The following is a 10,127-nucleotide window of genomic DNA, read 5'->3' as shown; positions in this document are numbered from 1 at the left end:
GGTTGTATCGGATCAGCCACAGTGGGAGATTCCAGGTGAGCCGTGCAACTCAGGAGCATTTGTAACACTATGGCAAACTGATCCATGTGGTGATCTTGCTCATCCAATCTGGAAAAAATATTACCAACAAGCAGGGATGAGCCGAACACCCTCCCTGTTCGTTTCGCACCAGAATATGCAAACAGTCAAAAAATTTGTTCGAACACGCGAACACTGTTAAAGTCTATGAGACACGAACATGAATAATCAAAAGTGCTAATTTTAAAGGCTTATATGCAAGTTATTGTCATAAAAAGTGTTTGGGGACCTGGGTCCTGCCCCAGGGGACATGGATCAATGCAAAAAAAAGTTTTAAAAACGGACGTTTTTTCAGGAGCAATGATTTTAATAATGCTTAAAGTGAAACAATAAAAGTGCAATATTCCTTTAAATTTCGTACCTGGGGGGTGTCTATAGTATGTCTGTAAAGGGGCGCATGTTTCCCGTGTTTAGAACAGTCTGACAGCAAAATGACATTTCAAAGGAAAAAAAGTCATTTAAAACTACTTGCTACCGAACTACCGACAATACACATAAAAGTTCATTGATAAAAATGGCATGGGATTTCCCTTCAGGTCTGGTATGGGTTTTAAGGGGAACCCCGCGCCAAATTTTTTTTAAAAAATGGCGTGGGGTCCCCCCAAAAATCCATACCAGACCCTTATCCGAGCACGCAACCTGGCAGGCCGCAGGAAAAGAGAGGGGGACGAGGGAGCGCACACCCCTCCTGAACCGTACCAGGCCACATGCCCTCAACATTGGGAGGGTGCTTTGCGGTAGCCCCCAAAACACCTTGTCCCCATGTTGATGGGGACAAGGGCCTCATCCCCACAACCCTTGGCCGGTGGTTGTGGGGGTCTGCGGGCGGGGGGCTTATCGGAATCTGGAAGCCCCCTTTAACAAGGGGACTCCCAGATCCCGGCCCTCCCCCCTGTGTGAAATGGTAAGGGAACCATTTCACAAAAAAGTGTCAAAAATGTTAATAATGACAAGAGACAGTTTTTGACAATTCCTTTATTTAAATGCTACTTCTTTCTTCTATCTTCTTTCTTCTATCTTCCTTCGGTTTCTTCCTCCATCTTCTTCTGGTTCTTCTGGTTCTTCCTCCGGTGTTCTCGTCCGGCATCTTCCTCCGCGGCGCCGGAGTCTTCTTCCCTTCGTCTTCTCGGGCTGCTCCACATCCACTATGATGGGAGGCTCCCGCTGTGTGACGCTTCTCCTATTCTGACGGTTCTTAAATAACGGAGGGCGGGGCCACCCGGTGACCCCGCCCCCCTCTGACACACGGTGACTTTCCTGTCCGCCCCCTCTGACATCATGGGGAATGCCACAGGGAAGTCCCCGTCAAGTCCCCGTACATCAGAGGGGGGCGGGGTCACCGAGTGGCCCTGCCCTCCATTATTTAAGAACCATCAGAAGAGGAGAAGTGTCACACAGCGGGAGCCTCCCATCATGGTGGATGCGGAGTGGCCCGAGAAGACGAAGGGAAGAAAACGCCTGTGCCACGGAGGAAGATGCCGGACGAGAACACCGGAGGAAGAACCAGAAGAACCATAAGAAGAAGAAGGTGGATGAAGAAACTGAAGGAAGATAGAAGAAAGAAGATAGAAGATAGAAGAAAGAAGAAGCATTTAAATAATAAGGAATTGTCAAAAACTGTCTCTTGTCATTATTAACATTTTTGACACTTTTTTTGTGAAATGGTAGGGGTACTTTTGTACTCCCTTACCATTTCACACAGGGGGGAGGGCTGGGATCTGGGGATCCTCTTGTTAAAGGGGGCTTCCAGATTCCAATAAGCCCCCCGCCCGCAGACCCCCATAACCACCGGGCAAGGGTTGTGGGGATGAGGCCCTTGTCTCCATCAACATGGGGACAAGGTGTTTTGGAGGGCTACCCCAAAGCACCCTCCCAATGTTGAGGGCATGTGGCTTCAGGAGGGGGGTTGCTCTCGTCCCCCCTCTTTTCCTGCGGCCTGCCAGGTTGCGTGCTTGAATAAGGGTCTGGTATGGATTTTTGGGGAGACCCCACGCCATTTTTTTAAAAAATTTTGGCATGGGGTTCCCGTTAAAATCCATACCAGACATGAAGGGTCTGGTATAGATTTTGAGGGGGACCCTACGCCATTTTTTTTTTAAATTTTGGCTGGGGTCCCCCTTAATATCCATACCAGAACTGAAGGGCCTGGTGTGGAATTTAGGGGGACCCCCACGTCATTTTTTTTTTTTAATTTTTTTTTCGGGGTTCCCCTGTGGGGAATTCCCATGCCATTTTTATCAGTGAACTTTTATGTGTATTGTCGGACCGGCAATTCATTAATAGCCGCGAGTAGTTTTAAATGACTTTTTTCCTTTGAAATGTCATTTTGCTGTCAGACTGTTCTAAACGTGGGAAACATGCGCCCCTTTACAGGCATACTATAAACACCCCCCAGTTACAAAATTTAAAGGAATATTACACTTTTATTGTTTCACTTTAAGCATTATTAAAATCACTGCTCCTGAAAAAACGGCCATTTTTAAAACTTTTTTTTGCATTGATCCATGTCCCCTGGGGCAGGACCCGGGTCCCCAAACACTTTTTATGACAATAACTTGCATATAAGTCTTTAAAATTAGCACTTTTGATTTCTCCTATAGACTTTTAAAGGGTGTTCCGCGGCTTTCGAATTTGCCGTGAACACCCCAAATTGTTCACTGTCCAGCGAACTGGCGAACAGCTGATGTTCGAGTCGAACATGAGTTCGACTCGAACTCGAAGCTCATTCCTACCAACAAGTGGATTAATTGTATCTTCTGAATTCATGGCCTTCGCCTACTGTCAGAAACCATGAAATCAGACCGAGATAGAAGTATAGTTAAATCACACTTGTTTAATAATAAAAGTAAAAAGAGCAAATGTAGTCAAAACATAAGAAAAAAGGGGGTTGAATCGCGCTAGAATAGATTGGTGATCATACACATCATCACCAAACCAAATATTTAAAACTAAGTGAAAAGTTCCCCTTTAGGGTATACATAACACATATCAAATTAATAATCGAAAAATTAAATGTACAAAATTGATAATTAAAAGTCCATGTATAAAAATAAAACACCCAAGTGATATAAAAGTATCTTAAAAAAGTTCCAAAAAACATAAGTTCTTGCTGTGAGAAGAAAAGAAGCGTGCTTGTTCCACCACCGTGAAATCAGACTGGCCACTTACCAGAAACTCATGATGGGACATCAAAGACTGCAGGGTCAGGCTAAAGATGATCACACTGACAGGTACTCAGACATCAGCCCACCCACACACGCTCCGACATTTCTCCTCCGCCCGCCACACTCACAAAAGGCAGTCCGGATCTCCGCCGGAGGATCCCCTCACTGCGGTGCTCGGCACGGGACACAACAAAACAAAGACTGTGATCATCTTTAGCCTGACCCTGCAGTCTTTGATGTCCCATCTTGGTATAAGGTCTCTGATCCATTGGCCGTGGTCCGAAGCAGTATTAACAAACAGCCTTCTCTGATCCTCTGTAATGGGGGATCATGAGTTTCTGGTAAGCGGCCAGTCTGATTTCACGGTGGTGGAACAAGCACGCTTCTTTTCTTCTCACAGCAAGAACTTATGTTTTTTGGAACTTTTTTAAGATACTTTTATATCACTTGAGTGATTTATTTTTATACATGGACTTTTAATTATCACTTTGTACATTTAATTTTTGGATCGATTATTAATTTGATATGTGTTATGTATACCCTAAAGGGGAACATTTCACTTAGTTTTAAATATTTGGTTTGGTGATGATGTGTATGATCACCAATCTATTCTAGCGCGATTCAACCCCCTTTTTTCTTATTTAATTTCACTGTGTTTGTGTTGCATAGATGAATCATAGCTACAATTGTTATTGTTTATGTATTTCACTGTAGCACAGTTATCCCCCCATTTTCTTAGTCAAAACATAGCCAAAGTTCAGTAACTGGAATGTATAGTCAGCCAAGCCAGAAGTCAAGGGTTCAAAGTAGTGAAACAGCAAGCAGGATCTGGAGCCAGAAGGGATGTCAGCAAAGCCAGTCTTTAAACAGGAACGCAGGAGATAGTTTCTTGTGATGTGACCAAGGCAAAGGCAGAGCTCCTCTCTCAACAGCTGAGTGACTGTGGAGAGAGATGGGAGCTGGCAATTAGCCGACAGCTGAGCGGCCAGCTCAGAGAAGGAAGGGCTGAGCCCAGCCCTGACAGTTCTCAAATGTGCACCTGCAGGTCAATACTTTATTTCTAGTGTACAATCCTTGTATTTTTAAGACCACTTTGCGGTGGAACCACTGCTAACAGTGCAGTGCAGTTTCACATACAATGAAAGTGGTTGTAAACCCTTACAGACTACTTTAACCTACAGGTAAGCCTAGATTAAGGCTTACCTGTAGGTGCAAGAAAAATCTCCTTAACCTACACGGTTAACGAGATATTTTCCTGAAAACGGGCACCAATGTCTATGGCGCATACACGCCATAGATAACGGTGCAGGCGCACTGAGCATGCCGTTAGTGAAGCCGATCATGCCGTCACTGATGGCTCCCGCGTGCATGAGCCGGAGTGACTTCATCGCTGCTCCGGCCAGTCACAGGGCCGGAGCAGCGATACCTGGAAGGAAGATTGATGCTTTGTGGAAGAGGGGACAGCGGTGACATCGCAGGCTCCTGTGTCAGGTAAGTGACACATAATGGGCTACTATGCGATGCATAGTAGCCCATTATGCTTTACCTTTGCAGGGAAACAAAGAGGAAGTAAACCCATTAGGGTTTACTCCCTCTTTAAGACAGCACATAAGAATCGGAAACACAAGGCACATGCATGAAGCCAGCTGAGCAGGACATATCTGCTTAGAGCTCCGCATTGACCGGGACCCAACGAGTCACACCGGACCATGACCTCCCCACATCACCAAATTAATCCCTGAAACTTGTGGGCACATTTTGGTGACATGTACAGCAGGAAAAAAAGCTGAAAACAACAAAGCCTCAGGAAAAGCTGACTAGAATGGTATCTAAAATGACATCGGCACCATCACATCTCTCCTCATAGACTGTTACACAGCAGCATCACAGGTCTCCCTCTTCAGAGCACTGCGGTGAAACTGAATATGACTTCAATTTGTGTCCTATTACTCTACATAATAATTAAATAGGTTCAGACCTGCTTTCACAATTTGAACGGGTATTACATAAAGCATTATAGAATACCTCAGATGCTATTACTGATAAACTAACACAGGAGATCTGTGAGGTAGGCAGATGCACATCTATACTTGAGCAGACAGTAGATGAAATTGACATCTCTACCACAGCTCATTCAGAGGAATTAGAATCCCTTAAAGAGGATTATTCCACACTTCAAACCCGACTGGAAGATTTTGAGAACAGGGCTAGACGATTGAACCTACGCATCCGTGGCATTCCTGAAAAAATAGAGGATCTACAATCAACTGTTACAACACTTTTTCAAGAACTTGTTCCATCCATCCCATTAGAAAGATTGGAAACAGATCGAATATACAGAGCTTTATCTGCACATAAAGAAGATGGGCCCCCTAGAGATATAATTATAAAAATGCATTATTTTTGCACAAAAGAACAAATAATGGCAGCTGCAAGAAACAAAGACTCTTTAATTTTTAAGGGCCATAAATACCAAGTCTTTCAAGTCTTGTCTCAAATAACTCTCTTTAAACGCAAAGAAATGAAACCACATTTGCAAATGCTTAAATATCATCAAATAAATTATTGCTGGGGATTTCCTTTCTCCCTTCGCTTTACTTATAAAGGAACTTCATATATATGTAAATCAGCAAATGATCTTCTTTCTACACTTATGCCCTGTACACACGGTCGGATTTTCCGACGGAAAATGTACGATTGGAGCTTGTTATCGGAAATTCTGACCGTGTGTGGGCTACATCGGACTTTTTCCATCAGATTTTCTGACACACAAAGTTTGAGAGCAGGCTATAAAATTTTCCGACAACAAAATCCGATCGCGTCAATTCCGACCATGTGTGGACAATTCCGACGCACAAAGTGCCATGCATGCTCAGGATAAAGTCCGAGACGGAACTGCTCGTTCTGGTAAAATTGGCGTTCAGAATGAATATAGCACTTTCGTCAGGCTGCAATGTTTTAAAATGTTTAATGCAGCGCACTCTCTTCTTCTTTATAATGCTAGAAGAATGAAGTTGTTTTGCTGCTCATATTCACACAGACTTCTCACAAACTTCTTTCTTTATTAATTATCGTGATTTCATCAATATAATATTTTTATTTGTCACATCTACCGAAAAAATATTATTTTTTGGATGTTTTTATATATATATATATATATATATTTTTTTTTTTTTTTTTAAAGCCGGATCTTGTGTTTTATTGTTCATTTCTTTTCTCAAGGAGGTTGCTTGGTGTTGGTGTTTCTTGTTAGTTTCACATTGTATTTTTGAAATGTACCTGCCTCCTCACAACCCAACTATCCTTTTTGAAGGAAAACACACATGGACGAGTATAATAAATCAAACCAAAAATTTATTAAGGGGCCCTAACTAAAGAAAGAGGGAGGCAACGCTGGAGAAAAAGCATAAATTGGCGAAGCCTTTGGCCCCCAGGGCACACATCAACTATTTTACTGCAAAATTGGTGGCCTGGGGAGTCCATAAATTTAAGGGAGTACAATCTGGTCCAGAAGTCCAAGAGATCATGAACAGCAGCAGATGACATGTATGTCCCCATGTATGTCCCCTTCCATGCTTCCTTCCGTGCTGTGTCTGTGGTGGTGGAGTTGTGGCAGGAGGAGGAGGAGGATGGTCCAATTCACTCAGGTGGGTATTGGGTGTGATTTCGCAGCTCAGCCCCTTATTTAATGTTTTATAATTGATTTCCTCACACACGAGGCGTTGGCCCTCCTGCATGTCCTGCAGTTTGGTGGCAGCCATGGAGGCAAAGGCCTCTTCATGAGTGGGGGTGGTTCTGAGGAATGCAGAAGCCTCCTGAATCAGCCTGAGTGCTGAATCCTCCACGTTACTCCCCTTCCTGGGCCTTTTGTTTGTTTGGAAGGCAGAGGGGAGGGACCTGCGATTCTGTGAGGCTCCTACTGGGCCCGGCCACCTCCTGGCTGCCACTAACCCCCGCCTCCTCCTGGCTGCCACTAACCCCCGCCTCCTCCTGTGTGCCACATTCCACAGCCTCCTCCTGTGTGCCACATTCCACAGCCTCCTCCTGGCCGAGGTCTTCCTGTGTATGAAAAAGGGACATAGTTTTAGTTTTTTCTTCATCAATCACATACAATTTACATCTCATGACTGTTGCAAATTGAATGTTAACAAATATAACAGACTATCATTCTGAGCCCAGCATTTTTCATTCTTGTCCCAATTATTTTTGCCCGCTACTGTCTATCGATATGTAAAACACTTTATTAAATCAGCAATTAGTGATCAATAATAACATCTAGTTAACATCATTAATTTGTTGACCAGAAATCTGTAGAACAATGCTATACCTGACTCAAGCTGGGCTCCTCCACTTCTTCCTGGCTGGAAGTCCCAGGTTGGACATCGGAAGCATCAGCTGGGGTGGAAGATAGGGTGGAAGGAAGAGTGGAAGGAAGGGTTGAGAGGGATTCCCTGACTTCAGTCTGGTCTTACAGAAAATGAAGTCTCTCATAGTACCACAGCCTGGGGACATAAATGTCATCTGCTGCAGCTCCTGATCTCTGGGAATCCTGGACCTTCTTGTGCTCCCTAAGATAAGTACTCCTCAGCCCACCAATTTTGGCTTTTAAATAGGGGATGGTTGCTGGGGGGACCACCGGCTTCACCAACTCCAGCAGTTTTTCCAGTGATGCCTGCCTCTTTTGTTTATGATTATATTGCGGGTGTTTGACCTGCCATAGACAGGGCAGCTCCCTGTACTTGTCTATGAACAGAGGAAGGAAGTTGTGGTCATTGAAGCCATCCATTTTATCTGCAATACACAAGACAAACCCTAATGTCAGCCTAAAGTCTCCTAATCTTGTCTCAGTATAGGCCAAAATCTATAAGCAGTATAGGCCCAAGTTTAAATGTTACCTTCATTATCACGATCAGCGCTTCCGATACTCCTTCCTCCGCTCACAGATCGTACGTACTACGCACGCGTGTTACGTTTATATACACTGCGCATGCATGAAACTCCGCCCGCCCCTAACGTTCTTTCTAGTCTATTCCCAGCCCCTTCTCTTTCGGCGCAGTGGGGAAGAGCACATGGCAGAGATACAACAGGCGCATGCTAACTACAGCAACGAGGAGGAGGAGGGGGAAAGCCCGAAGCCAGAAACGTCACGATCCCGGAGGAGACGATTTAAGGCATCAAATATGTCCTTTGTTGAGATGGTGGAGATGGTCGACATACTGAAGATGGCCGACTATGACAGGAAGTGTGGACCTTATCCCAACCCCAATGTCAGAAAGGACAAGATCATGGCGAAAGTTGTGAGTCTGCACCGAAATTTTGGGGTACGGCGATCCAAGGATCAACTCAGGAAGCGGTGGTCAGACCTCAAATTAAGGGAGCACGATCAGTATAGAAGGATCAGGAGAGTGCTTCAAAAAAGTAAGTAGTTGTCCTGTGTTCCTATTCGTTATTTTTATAACGTTCGTGCTGCTTCATGTGCTTTTCTTTACTGTTGTACGGTTTAAAATGGCAACTATCATGTTCATGGACACATTGTTCGTTCATAGGAAACATTGTTCGTTCGGCCAATAAAACACCATGTTTTGTCCAGATGCATTTCAATACATTTTTCTGGCCTACTTCTCTTAAAATAATTTTGGTGTCTAAATGGGTTTGTAACTAGAACGAAATGCAAACTAGATTCTGTGTAAGGAGAGGACACTCAGCAGCTGTTTACACATCTGGATGCTGGAGCACTAGTGTGGGACACAAGAACACCCTTTTTATTAGGGGGCCCACACAGGTGCTCCAGTGTATACTATAGGGGTGTCTCCATCTGTGAAGCTTGTACAAAACAGGTAAGTATTCAAGCTTGACAAAGGAAAACAATATTTCTTCATCTTGGAACTCTGCCAAAATAGACAATTGTACCCCACTTCCAAGCAATGTTTCATATTCCTATTTCTGCCATCAAATATCTGTGTGCTAAGTATACCTATTTTTTTTTTACATAGGGGAGAAAAGACTTGGAGGACACCACTCATCAGAGGAGACAACAGACCCCCCACCTCAGGAAGAAGGGGAAATCGCCCAAAGCATATTGATGGCCCCCCTACCCGCAAAGTATTCCATGTATCTTAGACGGACCTCGTGGGCACTCTGGGGGGGCAAGCCAGGACGGCCAGCTTCAAGCGCCGTCAGGGTTGGTTCATTGAGATTAATTCCGGCTTCAGGCCCAACTGAGCCAGCATAGTTCCAAGAATTTCTCCTTAAAAAGTTGTGGAGAACACAGCAAGCCAGGATGATGTGATTGAGTTTATATTACGCCATGTGTATCGGTGTAAGAAATAGGCGAAACCAGCTGGCCATTATTCCAAACGTGTTCTCCACCACTTTTCTGGCTCTGGCCAGTCAGTAATTTAAAGCCCTCTGGTCGGGGGTGAGGTTTCTCATAGGGAATGGCTGCATAAGTTGGTCCCCCAGAGCAAACGCTTCATCCGCAATGAAGACGAATGGGAGTCCTTCCGCATTGTCTTCTGGAGGTGATAAGTCCAAGCTGCCATTCTGGAGACGCCTGTAGAACTCCGTGTGGGTGATGACTCCACCATCTGACATCCAGCCATTCTTCCCCATGTCCACATACAGGAACTCGTAAGTAGCTGACACCACCACCAACATCACAATACTATTGAACCCCTTGTAGTTGTAATAGTTGTAATATGGATGTGTTTCCCATCAATTGCCCCTCCGCAGTTAGGAAAGTCCCACCGCTGGGCAAAGTGGGAGGCCACAGTCTGCCATTCCTGTGGGTTGGAAGGAAACTGTGGAGTCAAACAAGAAAAAAAAATATTCATTTTGCACATAAACATGGAAAGCAGATTAGACACAAACATTCTTGGCCAACAT

Source organism: Aquarana catesbeiana, linkage group LG11 (assembly GCF_042186555.1).
Source record: "Aquarana catesbeiana isolate 2022-GZ linkage group LG11, ASM4218655v1, whole genome shotgun sequence".
In the NCBI taxonomy this organism is placed as follows: domain Eukaryota; kingdom Metazoa; phylum Chordata; class Amphibia; order Anura; family Ranidae; genus Aquarana; species Aquarana catesbeiana.
Note: the sequence above shows the minus strand (reverse complement) of the source record.